Source organism: Peromyscus maniculatus, chromosome 5 (assembly GCF_049852395.1).
Source record: "Peromyscus maniculatus bairdii isolate BWxNUB_F1_BW_parent chromosome 5, HU_Pman_BW_mat_3.1, whole genome shotgun sequence".
NCBI classification, from domain to species: Eukaryota; Metazoa; Chordata; class Mammalia; order Rodentia; family Cricetidae; genus Peromyscus; species Peromyscus maniculatus.
This window is the reverse complement of record NC_134856.1, coordinates 57,374,651-57,389,637: the sequence shown is the minus strand read 5'-3', so window position 1 is coordinate 57,389,637 and position 14,987 is coordinate 57,374,651. Positions and strand designations below refer to the sequence as shown.

The 14,987-nt window shown below is 65.0% G+C and overlaps 3 non-coding genes across 3 annotated transcripts; all 3 read left to right on the top strand.

Annotated features, from left to right (window-relative positions):
- Positions 1 to 3,618: 3,618 nt before the first annotated feature.
- LOC143273631 (5S ribosomal RNA) lies at positions 3,619 to 3,737 on the top strand. The gene has a single exon (XR_013051814.1). It is a non-coding gene; the product is annotated as a 5S ribosomal RNA (ribosomal RNA).
- A 3,682-nt stretch (positions 3,738 to 7,419) lies between these two features.
- Positions 7,420 to 7,538, top strand: LOC143273630 (5S ribosomal RNA). Its single transcript, XR_013051813.1, has one exon. It is a non-coding gene; the product is annotated as a 5S ribosomal RNA (ribosomal RNA).
- Positions 7,539 to 11,211: 3,673 nt separating this feature from the next.
- LOC143273629 (5S ribosomal RNA) lies at positions 11,212 to 11,330 on the top strand. The gene has a single exon (XR_013051812.1). It is a non-coding gene; the product is annotated as a 5S ribosomal RNA (ribosomal RNA).
- The last annotated feature ends 3,657 nt before the right edge of the window (positions 11,331 to 14,987 follow it).

Genomic DNA, 14,987 nt, shown 5'->3' with positions numbered 1-14,987 from the left:
CCCCCATGGGGCGGGCCCCCGGACCCCTCCGCCTCCGCCTCCGCCTCCCACTCCCCCTCGCCCGCAAGGCTGCCAATTCGCCCGGCCATCGCAGCCCTCAGGCACGCTGCCAACCCACCGGGGGAAACACCCGAGTGGGGTTCCCAGGACCCCAGAAGAAGCTAAGATTCACATGAGAGAGGCAGGTCTCGCCTGACAGGCAGCCCAGGCTAGCCTTGCCCTCCACCAACCGGGGCTCCATCGCACCTGGCTGCCTGCCTGGCTCCACAGGCGGGGGTCTGGGAGGAGGACACTCCGGGTCCCGGCACGGGGGTGGGGTGGGGGGACAGATCCGCCCACCACCTCCACACAGCCCACCGCTTGGAAGCAGTCCCAGAGGAACCAGGCTCCCACCCGAGCCCTCCACCACGCCCACCTCCCCCACTAGGAGCCCCCACGGGATGGGGTGGTGGTGCCCAGGGGCGTGCCTACGGGCCTGCCTGCCTGCCTTCCTGCCTCCCTGAGTGTGTTTACTTTGGGTGCGTGCATTGCTGTGGATATTACTCTATGTAAATAAAACACTGATGGCCAGTGACCAGGCAGGAAGTATAGGCGGGACAAAGAGAGAGGAGAATTGGGGAAACAGGAAGAAGGAGGGAGAGACACTGCAGCCACCGCCAGGAGAAGAGCATGTAAAGAAGCCGGTAAGCCACCAGCCACGTGGCAAGCTATAGATTTATAAAAATGGGTTAATTTAAGATATAAGAACAGTTAACAAGAAGCCTGCCACGGCCATACAGTTTATAAGTGATACAAGCGTCTGAGTGATTATTTTATAAGTGGATTGTGGGACTGCGGGGCTTGGGGAACCTGGAGAGAAGCTCTCCAGCAACATGCACAGGTGAGTAGGCCCGTGTGGGAGTGCGTGTGGGCCTGTGTGCGTGTGTGCTTGTGTGCGTGTGTGCGTGTGTGTGTGTGTCTGTGTGTTCGGATCGGCCGCATTGTCATCTTGTGTGCCTGTGTAGCCTCATTCCTGCATCCTTGCATGTTTTGTGTGTTGGGGGGGGGATCTCACGCAAGTGTATGTGTGTGTGTGTGTGTGTGTGTGTGTGTGTGTGTGTTCCTGCGGGCGCACACGCACGCGGGCCTCTGTGCCTGCAGGCACCCTGGCTCGTGCGTGGGTGTCTGTGTGTGTGCGCGTGCGTGCGTGTGCGGGGGCACACATGCCCGAGTGTGTTTCCGTGTGGGCGAGCGTGTGTGTGGAGGTCTACGTGTGTGCGTGCATGAGTGTGAGTCCACGTGAAGCGGTGCCCTGGGGGGCTGCGACGTGTCCGTGGGTGTGGCTGCGCGTGTCGCCGGTGGGATGGGATGCCAGAGAGCCACAGTTGGTTGCTTCCCGAGCCCGACCCGAGGGGCCAAGGCCTGGGCGCAGGCCAGTAGAGGAGTCAGTCAGTAGTGCGGTGGCCGAGCAGAGGACCCGGGTCCAAGATGGGCCCGACCTGGAACCTAGTGGTCCCAGGGCAAGAGGAAGTCACGGGTCAGGCGCTGTCCCACTAAGGCGCCGGCGTCGGAGGCGGTGGCGGCGGTGCGGGAATTCTCTGTCTGTCGCGGAAGCAGGTCCCCCAGAGCGGAGGGGTCCGTGCTGGGGTTTGAGAGGCCATCAGACCCCCGGCACACAGTCCGGTCCAGCCGCGCGACCTTCGTCGCGCCCGCTCAGACCCTTGGCTCTTCCGTGATGGAGGCAGCTTTGGATGGGTGCGTGGCCGGGTGGCCGCGGGGCAGTAAGAGAATTCTGGCCCCGTGACCCGCCTCTACCCCCAACGTCCACGGAGCTGAGCGCCAAAGAGACCCGTGTTCCAACCTGCCCTGGACATCCTTGCCCGTTTATGTGTGTGTGGCGAGGCTCGGGCTCCGTGTCTGGGTGTGGATGTGTGCACGAGTGTGCGCATGTTTGTGCCTCTGGTTTTGTACGCTCTGGCTTGGCTGTGCGGCCGTCCCTCCTTGCTAGAGCACGGGTGCTCGCTCCATCCAGTGAAGACAGACAGACAGACAGACAGACTTTGTGGCTGCAGGGCCCTGCCCGAGCTGTCTCATCCATTGGCAAGGGAAGATGTTCCCGAGGAGTCGGGGCCTAGACACACGCTTCCTTCCTCGTCCGGGACTCTCCAGAGGACAGTACTCTCCACAGGCAAGGTGGGAGGAGGCCCGCTGGCCGGGTGGGACCGAGGATAGATAGTCCAAGAGACGCCTGGCCCGGACGGGACCCGCCTCTGCCCCCACCGTGCACGCGCAGAGCGCCAAGACCCAAGTTCCAAGTTCGCTGGGACCCATGGGCGCAGGATCATCTTGCGCGCCTTCGCCTTCCAGCGAGACATTCTCCCTTCTCCCGGGCGGGCGGGCTGAGCGGGGCGGCTCATCATCATCGCTGCCGCCGCCGCCGCCGCCGCCGCCGCCGCCGCCGCCGCCGCTTCCCGGGGAGGGAGGCTTCTGCCACGGAGGAATGGATGGACGGGTTCTCCGTGGGGGTGGGGTGGGGGTGGGGGCAGAACCTGGAGCCCACGAGCTGGCATTCCAAGTTCCAGAGAGGGAACCAAGGTCCATCCAGGAGGTAGGGAAGGGTGTGTGAATGGGCGTGCATGTGTGTGTGTGTGCGTGTGTGTTTGTGCATGCCTTTGTGTGTGTGTGTGTGTGTGTGTGTGTGTGTCTGTCTGTCTGTCTGTCTGTCTGTCTGTGTCTGTCTGTGTCTCCTGGGGAGAGGAGGAAGAGGAGTAGGAAGGAGCAACGGGGGGGAGGAGGAGGAGGAGGAGGAGGAGGAGAAGCCGACAGTTCCCCAAGGTGAGAGATGACAGTCGGTGCGAGCACCCCATCCGTCCAGGCACCACCTCGGGGCAGCACCGTCAGGAGGGTGAGCACCCTGTCTGGACGGGTGGATGACCCACCCGAAGGATCCGGCCGCCTTGCCTGCGCCTCCCTGGGCACCTCCCCTCCCCGGGAAGCCAGGAAAGAAAGTGGCAGAGCGCAGCCCGGGCAGGGCCACCCTCACCCCCACTCCCCACCCCCCCACCTCCACCTCCCCACCAGGACCCCCGAAGGCACAGAAATGGCCTGCAGGTCAGAGGAGGGCTCCAACCTGCTTGGCACAAAGACCAGGGGCTGGCTACCTGGCAACGGGTGGGGCGAGTCGCGGAACCAAGGCAGCCCCTGCCCTGGAAGGAAGAAGGTCCTGAGGCTTCAGCGCCCGCAGCCGTGGAAAGCCGAGCGGGGGAGCGGGAGGTGCGGGCGCGTGCACACCGGACCCGCCCGAGGCCCAGGGAGAGGGAGGAGCAGGCTTGCGGGCGAGCCAAGGTGCCAGGGGCCCGCCGGGTGTGCCCGGTGGGAGAGTGCGTCCGGCCGATGAAGCAGGACCGGGAGAGGAGAAGGTCCCGGGGAAACGCTGGCCACTGCCGGCCCTGGGCCCCCGCTGCGGGCCACGGACCACGGGCCACGGAGGCGGGCAGAGGGCTGAGGAGGGCCTCGCTGGCGTGCCGTCGCGTTGAGGGTGGGGCGCGAGCCGGGCTCAGGGGCGGCGGGTGGGTGGGTGAGCTGCTGAGGGCAGCGGCGGAGGTGAGGCTCTTGAGGCTCCGCGGGCCGGGCGCCATCGTCTACGGCCATACCACCCTGAACGCGCCCGATCTCGTCTGATCTCGGAAGCTAAGCAGGGTCCGGCCTGGTTAGTACTTGGATGGGAGACCGCCTGGGAATACCGGGTGCTGTAGGCTTTTTTTTTTGCCTTTGCCCCTTTTGGCCTTTGAAAGGCAGGCCCTTTGCGGCCGCGGGCCCCCATGGGGCGGGCCCCCGGACCCCTCCGCCTCCGCCTCCGCCTCCCACTCCCCCTCGCCCGCAAGGCTGCCAATTCGCCCGGCCATCGCAGCCCTCAGGCACGCTGCCAACCCACCGGGGGAAACACCCGAGTGGGGTTCCCAGGACCCCAGAAGAAGCTAAGATTCACATGAGAGAGGCAGGTCTCGCCTGACAGGCAGCCCAGGCTAGCCTTGCCCTCCACCAACCGGGGCTCCATCGCACCTGGCTGCCTGCCTGGCTCCACAGGCGGGGGTCTGGGAGGAGGACACTCCGGGTCCCGGCACGGGGGTGGGGTGGGGGGACAGATCCGCCCACCACCTCCACACAGCCCACCGCTTGGAAGCAGTCCCAGAGGAACCAGGCTCCCACCCGAGCCCTCCACCACGCCCACCTCCCCCACTAGGAGCCCCCACGGGATGGGGTGGTGGTGCCCAGGGGCGTGCCTACGGGCCTGCCTGCCTGCCTTCCTGCCTCCCTGAGTGTGTTTACTTTGGGTGCGTGCATTGCTGTGGATATTACTCTATGTAAATAAAACACTGATGGCCAGTGACCAGGCAGGAAGTATAGGCGGGACAAAGAGAGAGGAGAATTGGGGAAACAGGAAGAAGGAGGGAGAGACACTGCAGCCACCGCCAGGAGAAGAGCATGTAAAGAAGCCGGTAAGCCACCAGCCACGTGGCAAGCTATAGATTTATAAAAATGGGTTAATTTAAGATATAAGAACAGTTAACAAGAAGCCTGCCACGGCCATACAGTTTATAAGTGATACAAGCGTCTGAGTGATTATTTTATAAGTGGATTGTGGGACTGCGGGGCTTGGGGAACCTGGAGAGAAGCTCTCCAGCAACATGCACAGGTGAGTAGGCCCGTGTGGGAGTGCGTGTGGGCCTGTGTGCGTGTGTGCTTGTGTGCGTGTGTGCGTGTGTGTGTGTGTCTGTGTGTTCGGATCGGCCGCATTGTCATCTTGTGTGCCTGTGTAGCCTCATTCCTGCATCCTTGCATGTTTTGTGTGTTGGGGGGGGGATCTCACGCAAGTGTATGTGTGTGTGTGTGTGTGTGTGTGTGTGTGTGTGTGTTCCTGCGGGCGCACACGCACGCGGGCCTCTGTGCCTGCAGGCACCCTGGCTCGTGCGTGGGTGTCTGTGTGTGTGCGCGTGCGTGCGTGTGCGGGGGCACACATGCCCGAGTGTGTTTCCGTGTGGGCGAGCGTGTGTGTGGAGGTCTACGTGTGTGCGTGCATGAGTGTGAGTCCACGTGAAGCGGTGCCCTGGGGGGCTGCGACGTGTCCGTGGGTGTGGCTGCGCGTGTCGCCGGTGGGATGGGATGCCAGAGAGCCACAGTTGGTTGCTTCCCGAGCCCGACCCGAGGGGCCAAGGCCTGGGCGCAGGCCAGTAGAGGAGTCAGTCAGTAGTGCGGTGGCCGAGCAGAGGACCCGGGTCCAAGATGGGCCCGACCTGGAACCTAGTGGTCCCAGGGCAAGAGGAAGTCACGGGTCAGGCGCTGTCCCACTAAGGCGCCGGCGTCGGAGGCGGTGGCGGCGGTGCGGGAATTCTCTGTCTGTCGCGGAAGCAGGTCCCCCAGAGCGGAGGGGTCCGTGCTGGGGTTTGAGAGGCCATCAGACCCCCGGCACACAGTCCGGTCCAGCCGCGCGACCTTCGTCGCGCCCGCTCAGACCCTTGGCTCTTCCGTGATGGAGGCAGCTTTGGATGGGTGCGTGGCCGGGTGGCCGCGGGGCAGTAAGAGAATTCTGGCCCCGTGACCCGCCTCTACCCCCAACGTCCACGGAGCTGAGCGCCAAAGAGACCCGTGTTCCAACCTGCCCTGGACATCCTTGCCCGTTTATGTGTGTGTGGCGAGGCTCGGGCTCCGTGTCTGGGTGTGGATGTGTGCACGAGTGTGCGCATGTTTGTGCCTCTGGTTTTGTACGCTCTGGCTTGGCTGTGCGGCCGTCCCTCCTTGCTAGAGCACGGGTGCTCGCTCCATCCAGTGAAGACAGACAGACAGACAGACAGACTTTGTGGCTGCAGGGCCCTGCCCGAGCTGTCTCATCCATTGGCAAGGGAAGATGTTCCCGAGGAGTCGGGGCCTAGACACACGCTTCCTTCCTCGTCCGGGACTCTCCAGAGGACAGTACTCTCCACAGGCAAGGTGGGAGGAGGCCCGCTGGCCGGGTGGGACCGAGGATAGATAGTCCAAGAGACGCCTGGCCCGGACGGGACCCGCCTCTGCCCCCACCGTGCACGCGCAGAGCGCCAAGACCCAAGTTCCAAGTTCGCTGGGACCCATGGGCGCAGGATCATCTTGCGCGCCTTCGCCTTCCAGCGAGACATTCTCCCTTCTCCCGGGCGGGCGGGCTGAGCGGGGCGGCTCATCATCATCGCTGCCGCCGCCGCCGCCGCCGCCGCCGCCGCCGCCGCCGCCGCCGCTTCCCGGGGAGGGAGGCTTCTGCCACGGAGGAATGGATGGACGGGTTCTCCGTGGGGGTGGGGTGGGGGTGGGGGCAGAACCTGGAGCCCACGAGCTGGCATTCCAAGTTCCAGAGAGGGAACCAAGGTCCATCCAGGAGGTAGGGAAGGGTGTGTGAATGGGCGTGCATGTGTGTGTGTGTGCGTGTGTGTTTGTGCATGCCTTTGTGTGTGTGTGTGTGTGTGTGTGTGTGTGTCTGTCTGTCTGTCTGTCTGTCTGTCTGTGTCTGTCTGTGTCTCCTGGGGAGAGGAGGAAGAGGAGTAGGAAGGAGCAACGGGGGGGAGGAGGAGGAGGAGGAGGAGGAGGAGGAGAAGCCGACAGTTCCCCAAGGTGAGAGATGACAGTCGGTGCGAGCACCCCATCCGTCCAGGCACCACCTCGGGGCAGCACCGTCAGGAGGGTGAGCACCCTGTCTGGACGGGTGGATGACCCACCCGAAGGATCCGGCCGCCTTGCCTGCGCCTCCCTGGGCACCTCCCCTCCCCGGGAAGCCAGGAAAGAAAGTGGCAGAGCGCAGCCCGGGCAGGGCCACCCTCACCCCCACTCCCCACCCCCCCACCTCCACCTCCCCACCAGGACCCCCGAAGGCACAGAAATGGCCTGCAGGTCAGAGGAGGGCTCCAACCTGCTTGGCACAAAGACCAGGGGCTGGCTACCTGGCAACGGGTGGGGCGAGTCGCGGAACCAAGGCAGCCCCTGCCCTGGAAGGAAGAAGGTCCTGAGGCTTCAGCGCCCGCAGCCGTGGAAAGCCGAGCGGGGGAGCGGGAGGTGCGGGCGCGTGCACACCGGACCCGCCCGAGGCCCAGGGAGAGGGAGGAGCAGGCTTGCGGGCGAGCCAAGGTGCCAGGGGCCCGCCGGGTGTGCCCGGTGGGAGAGTGCGTCCGGCCGATGAAGCAGGACCGGGAGAGGAGAAGGTCCCGGGGAAACGCTGGCCACTGCCGGCCCTGGGCCCCCGCTGCGGGCCACGGACCACGGGCCACGGAGGCGGGCAGAGGGCTGAGGAGGGCCTCGCTGGCGTGCCGTCGCGTTGAGGGTGGGGCGCGAGCCGGGCTCAGGGGCGGCGGGTGGGTGGGTGAGCTGCTGAGGGCAGCGGCGGAGGTGAGGCTCTTGAGGCTCCGCGGGCCGGGCGCCATCGTCTACGGCCATACCACCCTGAACGCGCCCGATCTCGTCTGATCTCGGAAGCTAAGCAGGGTCCGGCCTGGTTAGTACTTGGATGGGAGACCGCCTGGGAATACCGGGTGCTGTAGGCTTTTTTTTTTGCCTTTGCCCCTTTTGGCCTTTGAAAGGCAGGCCCTTTGCGGCCGCGGGCCCCCATGGGGCGGGCCCCCGGACCCCTCCGCCTCCGCCTCCGCCTCCCACTCCCCCTCGCCCGCAAGGCTGCCAATTCGCCCGGCCATCGCAGCCCTCAGGCACGCTGCCAACCCACCGGGGGAAACACCCGAGTGGGGTTCCCAGGACCCCAGAAGAAGCTAAGATTCACATGAGAGAGGCAGGTCTCGCCTGACAGGCAGCCCAGGCTAGCCTTGCCCTCCACCAACCGGGGCTCCATCGCACCTGGCTGCCTGCCTGGCTCCACAGGCGGGGGTCTGGGAGGAGGACACTCCGGGTCCCGGCACGGGGGTGGGGTGGGGGGACAGATCCGCCCACCACCTCCACACAGCCCACCGCTTGGAAGCAGTCCCAGAGGAACCAGGCTCCCACCCGAGCCCTCCACCACGCCCACCTCCCCCACTAGGAGCCCCCACGGGATGGGGTGGTGGTGCCCAGGGGCGTGCCTACGGGCCTGCCTGCCTGCCTTCCTGCCTCCCTGAGTGTGTTTACTTTGGGTGCGTGCATTGCTGTGGATATTACTCTATGTAAATAAAACACTGATGGCCAGTGACCAGGCAGGAAGTATAGGCGGGACAAAGAGAGAGGAGAATTGGGGAAACAGGAAGAAGGAGGGAGAGACACTGCAGCCACCGCCAGGAGAAGAGCATGTAAAGAAGCCGGTAAGCCACCAGCCACGTGGCAAGCTATAGATTTATAAAAATGGGTTAATTTAAGATATAAGAACAGTTAACAAGAAGCCTGCCACGGCCATACAGTTTATAAGTGATACAAGCGTCTGAGTGATTATTTTATAAGTGGATTGTGGGACTGCGGGGCTTGGGGAACCTGGAGAGAAGCTCTCCAGCAACATGCACAGGTGAGTAGGCCCGTGTGGGAGTGCGTGTGGGCCTGTGTGCGTGTGTGCTTGTGTGCGTGTGTGCGTGTGTGTGTGTGTCTGTGTGTTCGGATCGGCCGCATTGTCATCTTGTGTGCCTGTGTAGCCTCATTCCTGCATCCTTGCATGTTTTGTGTGTTGGGGGGGGGATCTCACGCAAGTGTATGTGTGTGTGTGTGTGTGTGTGTGTGTGTGTGTTCCTGCGGGCGCACACGCACGCGGGCCTCTGTGCCTGCAGGCACCCTGGCTCGTGCGTGGGTGTCTGTGTGTGTGCGCGTGCGTGCGTGTGCGGGGGCACACATGCCCGAGTGTGTTTCCGTGTGGGCGAGCGTGTGTGTGGAGGTCTACGTGTGTGCGTGCATGAGTGTGAGTCCACGTGAAGCGGTGCCCTGGGGGGCTGCGACGTGTCCGTGGGTGTGGCTGCGCGTGTCGCCGGTGGGATGGGATGCCAGAGAGCCACAGTTGGTTGCTTCCCGAGCCCGACCCGAGGGGCCAAGGCCTGGGCGCAGGCCAGTAGAGGAGTCAGTCAGTAGTGCGGTGGCCGAGCAGAGGACCCGGGTCCAAGATGGGCCCGACCTGGAACCTAGTGGTCCCAGGGCAAGAGGAAGTCACGGGTCAGGCGCTGTCCCACTGAGGCGCCGGCGTCGGAGGCGGTGGCGGCGGTGCCGGAATTCTCTGTCTGTCGCGGAAGCAGGTCCCCCAGAGCGGAGGGGTCCGTGCTGGGGTTTGAGAGGCCATCAGACCCCCGGCACACAGTCCGGTCCAGCCGCGCGACCTTCGTCGCGCCCGCTCAGACCCTTGGCTCTTCCGTGATGGAGGCAGCTTTGGATGGGTGCGTGGCCGGGTGGCCGCGGGGCAGTAAGAGAATTCTGGCCCCGTGACCCGCCTCTACCCCCAACGTCCACGGAGCTGAGCGCCAAAGAGACCCGTGTTCCAACCTGCCCTGGACATCCTTGCCCGTTTATGTGTGTGTGGCGAGGCTCGGGCTCCGTGTCTGGGTGTGGATGTGTGCACGAGTGTGCGCATGTTTGTGCCTCTGGTTTTGTACGCTCTGGCTTGGCTGTGCGGCCGTCCCTCCTTGCTAGAGCACGGGTGCTCGCTCCATCCAGTGAAGACAGACAGACAGACAGACAGACTTTGTGGCTGCAGGGCCCTGCCCGAGCTGTCTCATCCATTGGCAAGGGAAGATGTTCCCGAGGAGTCGGGGCCTAGACACACGCTTCCTTCCTCGTCCGGGACTCTCCAGAGGACAGTACTCTCCACAGGCAAGGTGGGAGGAGGCCCGCTGGCCGGGTGGGACCGAGGATAGATAGTCCAAGAGACGCCTGGCCCGGACGGGACCCGCCTCTGCCCCCACCGTGCACGCGCAGAGCGCCAAGACCCAAGTTCCAAGTTCGCTGGGACCCATGGGCGCAGGATCATCTTGCGCGCCTTCGCCTTCCAGCGAGACATTCTCCCTTCTCCCGGGCGGGCGGGCTGAGCGGGGCGGCTCATCATCATCGCTGCCGCCGCCGCCGCCGCCGCCGCCGCCGCCGCCGCCGCTTCCCGGGGAGGGAGGCTTCTGCCACGGAGGAATGGATGGACGGGTTCTCCGTGGGGGTGGGGTGGGGGTGGGGGCAGAACCTGGAGCCCACGAGCTGGCATTCCAAGTTCCAGAGAGGGAACCAAGGTCCATCCAGGAGGTAGGGAAGGGTGTGTGAATGGGCGTGCATGTGTGTGTGTGTGCGTGTGTGTTTGTGCATGCCTTTGTGTGTGTGTGTGTGTGTGTGTGTGTGTGTGTCTGTCTGTCTGTCTGTCTGTCTGTGTCTGTCTGTGTCTCCTGGGGAGAGGAGGAAGAGGAGTAGGAAGGAGCAACGGGGGGGAGGAGGAGGAGGAGGAGGAGGAGGAGGAGGAGAAGCCGACAGTTCCCCAAGGTGAGAGATGACAGTCGGTGCGAGCACCCCATCCGTCCAGGCACCACCTCGGGGCAGCACCGTCAGGAGGGTGAGCACCCTGTCTGGACGGGTGGATGACCCACCCGAAGGATCCGGCCGCCTTGCCTGCGCCTCCCTGGGCACCTCCCCTCCCCGGGAAGCCAGGAAAGAAAGTGGCAGAGCGCAGCCCGGGCAGGGCCACCCTCACCCCCACTCCCCACCCCCCCACCTCCACCTCCCCACCAGGACCCCCGAAGGCACAGAAATGGCCTGCAGGTCAGAGGAGGGCTCCAACCTGCTTGGCACAAAGACCAGGGGCTGGCTACCTGGCAACGGGTGGGGCGAGTCGCGGAACCAAGGCAGCCCCTGCCCTGGAAGGAAGAAGGTCCTGAGGCTTCAGCGCCCGCAGCCGTGGAAAGCCGAGCGGGGGAGCGGGAGGTGCGGGCGCGTGCACACCGGACCCGCCCGAGGCCCAGGGAGAGGGAGGAGCAGGCTTGCGGGCGAGCCAAGGTGCCAGGGGCCCGCCGGGTGTGCCCGGTGGGAGAGTGCGTCCGGCCGATGAAGCAGGACCGGGAGAGGAGAAGGTCCCGGGGAAACGCTGGCCACTGCCGGCCCTGGGCCCCCGCTGCGGGCCACGGACCACGGGCCACGGAGGCGGGCAGAGGGCTGAGGAGGGCCTCGCTGGCGTGCCGTCGCGTTCAGGGTGGGGCGCGAGCCGGGCTCCGGGGCGGCGGGTGGGTGGGTGAGCTGCTGAGGGCAGCGGCGGAGGTGAGGCTCTTGAGGCTCCGCGGGCCGGGCGCCATCGTCTACGGCCATACCACCCTGAACGCGCCCGATCTCGTCTGATCTCGGAAGCTAAGCAGGGTCCGGCCTGGTTAGTACTTGGATGGGAGACCGCCTGGGAATACCGGGTGCTGTAGGCTTTTTTTTTTGCCTTTGCCCCTTTTGGCCTTTGAAAGGCAGGCCCTTTGCGGCCGCGGGCCCCCATGGGGCGGGCCCCCGGACCCCTCCGCCTCCGCCTCCGCCTCCCACTCCCCCTCGCCCGCAAGGCTGCCAATTCGCCCGGCCATCGCAGCCCTCAGGCACGCTGCCAACCCACCGGGGGAAACACCCGAGTGGGGTTCCCAGGACCCCAGAAGAAGCTAAGATTCACATGAGAGAGGCAGGTCTCGCCTGACAGGCAGCCCAGGCTAGCCTTGCCCTCCACCAACCGGGGCTCCATCGCACCTGGCTGCCTGCCTGGCTCCACAGGCGGGGGTCTGGGAGGAGGACACTCCGGGTCCCGGCACGGGGGTGGGGTGGGGGGACAGATCCGCCCACCACCTCCACACAGCCCACCGCTTGGAAGCAGTCCCAGAGGAACCAGGCTCCCACCCGAGCCCTCCACCACGCCCACCTCCCCCACTAGGAGCCCCCACGGGATGGGGTGGTGGTGCCCAGGGGCGTGCCTACGGGCCTGCCTGCCTGCCTTCCTGCCTCCCTGAGTGTGTTTACTTTGGGTGCGTGCATTGCTGTGGATATTACTCTATGTAAATAAAACACTGATGGCCAGTGACCAGGCAGGAAGTATAGGCGGGACAAAGAGAGAGGAGAATTGGGGAAACAGGAAGAAGGAGGGAGAGACACTGCAGCCACCGCCAGGAGAAGAGCATGTAAAGAAGCCGGTAAGCCACCAGCCACGTGGCAAGCTATAGATTTATAAAAATGGGTTAATTTAAGATATAAGAACAGTTAACAAGAAGCCTGCCACGGCCATACAGTTTATAAGTGATACAAGCGTCTGAGTGATTATTTTATAAGTGGATTGTGGGACTGCGGGGCTTGGGGAACCTGGAGAGAAGCTCTCCAGCAACATGCACAGGTGAGTAGGCCCGTGTGGGAGTGCGTGTGGGCCTGTGTGCGTGTGTGCTTGTGTGCGTGTGTGCGTGTGTGTGTGTGTCTGTGTGTTCGGATCGGCCGCATTGTCATCTTGTGTGCCTGTGTAGCCTCATTCCTGCATCCTTGCATGTTTTGTGTGTTGGGGGGGGGATCTCACGCAAGTGTATGTGTGTGTGTGTGTGTGTGTGTGTGTGTGTGTGTGTTCCTGCGGGCGCACACGCACGCGGGCCTCTGTGCCTGCAGGCACCCTGGCTCGTGCGTGGGTGTCTGTGTGTGTGCGCGTGCGTGCGTGTGCGGGGGCACACATGCCCGAGTGTGTTTCCGTGTGGGCGAGCGTGTGTGTGGAGGTCTACGTGTGTGCGTGCATGAGTGTGAGTCCACGTGAAGCGGTGCCCTGGGGGGCTGCGACGTGTCCGTGGGTGTGGCTGCGCGTGTCGCCGGTGGGATGGGATGCCAGAGAGCCACAGTTGGTTGCTTCCCGAGCCCGACCCGAGGGGCCAAGGCCTGGGCGCAGGCCAGTAGAGGAGTCAGTCAGTAGTGCGGTGGCCGAGCAGAGGACCCGGGTCCAAGATGGGCCCGACCTGGAACCTAGTGGTCCCAGGGCAAGAGGAAGTCACGGGTCAGGCGCTGTCCCACTAAGGCGCCGGCGTCGGAGGCGGTGGCGGCGGTGCGGGAATTCTCTGTCTGTCGCGGAAGCAGGTCCCCCAGAGCGGAGGGGTCCGTGCTGGGGTTTGAGAGGCCATCAGACCCCCGGCACACAGTCCGGTCCAGCCGCGCGACCTTCGTCGCGCCCGCTCAGACCCTTGGCTCTTCCGTGATGGAGGCAGCTTTGGATGGGTGCGTGGCCGGGTGGCCGCGGGGCAGTAAGAGAATTCTGGCCCCGTGACCCGCCTCTACCCCCAACGTCCACGGAGCTGAGCGCCAAAGAGACCCGTGTTCCAACCTGCCCTGGACATCCTTGCCCGTTTATGTGTGTGTGGCGAGGCTCGGGCTCCGTGTCTGGGTGTGGATGTGTGCACGAGTGTGCGCATGTTTGTGCCTCTGGTTTTGTACGCTCTGGCTTGGCTGTGCGGCCGTCCCTCCTTGCTAGAGCACGGGTGCTCGCTCCATCCAGTGAAGACAGACAGACAGACAGACAGACTTTGTGGCTGCAGGGCCCTGCCCGAGCTGTCTCATCCATTGGCAAGGGAAGATGTTCCCGAGGAGTCGGGGCCTAGACACACGCTTCCTTCCTCGTCCGGGACTCTCCAGAGGACAGTACTCTCCACAGGCAAGGTGGGAGGAGGCCCGCTGGCCGGGTGGGACCGAGGATAGATAGTCCAAGAGACGCCTGGCCCGGACGGGACCCGCCTCTGCCCCCACCGTGCACGCGCAGAGCGCCAAGACCCAAGTTCCAAGTTCGCTGGGACCCATGGGCGCAGGATCATCTTGCGCGCCTTCGCCTTCCAGCGAGACATTCTCCCTTCTCCCGGGCGGGCGGGCTGAGCGGGGCGGCTCATCATCATCGCCGCCGCCGCCGCCGCCGCCGCCGCCGCCGCCTCCCGGGGAGGGAGGCTTCTGCCACGGAGGAATGGATGGACGGGTTCTCCGTGGGGGTGGGGTGGGGGTGGGGGCAGAACCTGGAGCCCACGAGCTGGCATTCCAAGTTCCAGAGAGGGAACCAAGGTCCATCCAGGAGGTAGGGAAGGGTGTGTGAATGGGCGTGCATGTGTGTGTGTGTGCGTGTGTGTTTGTGCATGCCTCTGTGTGTGTGTGTGTGTGTGTGTGTGTGTGTGTGTCTGTCTGTCTGTCTGTCTGTCTGTCTGTCTGTGTCTGTCTGTGTCTCCTGGGGAGAGGAGGAAGAGGAGTAGGAAGGAGCAACGGGGGAGGAGGAGGAGGAGGAGAAGCCGACAGTTCCCCAAGGTGAGAGATGACAGTCGGTGCGAGCACCCCATCCGTCCAGGCACCACCTCGGGGCAGCACCGTCAGGAGGGTGAGCACCCTGTCTGGACGGGTGGATGACCCACCCGAAGGATCCGGCCGCCTTGCCTGCGCCTCCCTGGGCACCTCCCCTCCCCGGGAAGCCAGGAAAGAAAGTGGCAGAGCGCAGCCCGGGCAGGGCCACCCTCACCCCCACTCCCCACCCCCCACCTCCACCTCCCCACCAGGACCCCCGAAGGCACAGAAATGGCCTGCAGGTCAGAGGAGGGCTCCAACCTGCTTGGCACAAAGACCAGGGGCTGGCTACCTGGCAACGGGTGGGGCGAGTCGCGGAACCAAGGCAGCCCCTGCCCTGGAAGGAAGAAGGTCCTGAGGCTTCAGCGCCCGCAGCCGTGGAAAGCCGAGCGGGGGAGCGGGAGGTGCGGGCGCGTGCACACCGGACCCGCCCGAGGCCCAGGGAGAGGGAGGAGCAGGCTTGCGGGCGAGCCAAGGTGCCAGGGGCCCGCCGGGTGTGCCCGGTGGGAGAGTGCGTCCGGCCGATGAAGCAGGACCGGGAGAGGAGAAGGTCCCGGGGAAACGCTGGCCACTGCCGGCCCTGGGCCCCCGCTGCGGGCCACGGACCACGGGCCACGGAGGCGGGCAGAGGGCTGAGGAGGGCCTCGCTGGCGTGCCGTCGCGTTGAGGGTGGGGCGCGAGCCGGGCTCAGGGGCGGCGGGTGGGTGGGTGAGCTGCTGAGGGCAGCGGCGGCCAGGCTCTTGAGGCTCCGCGGGCCAGGCGCCATC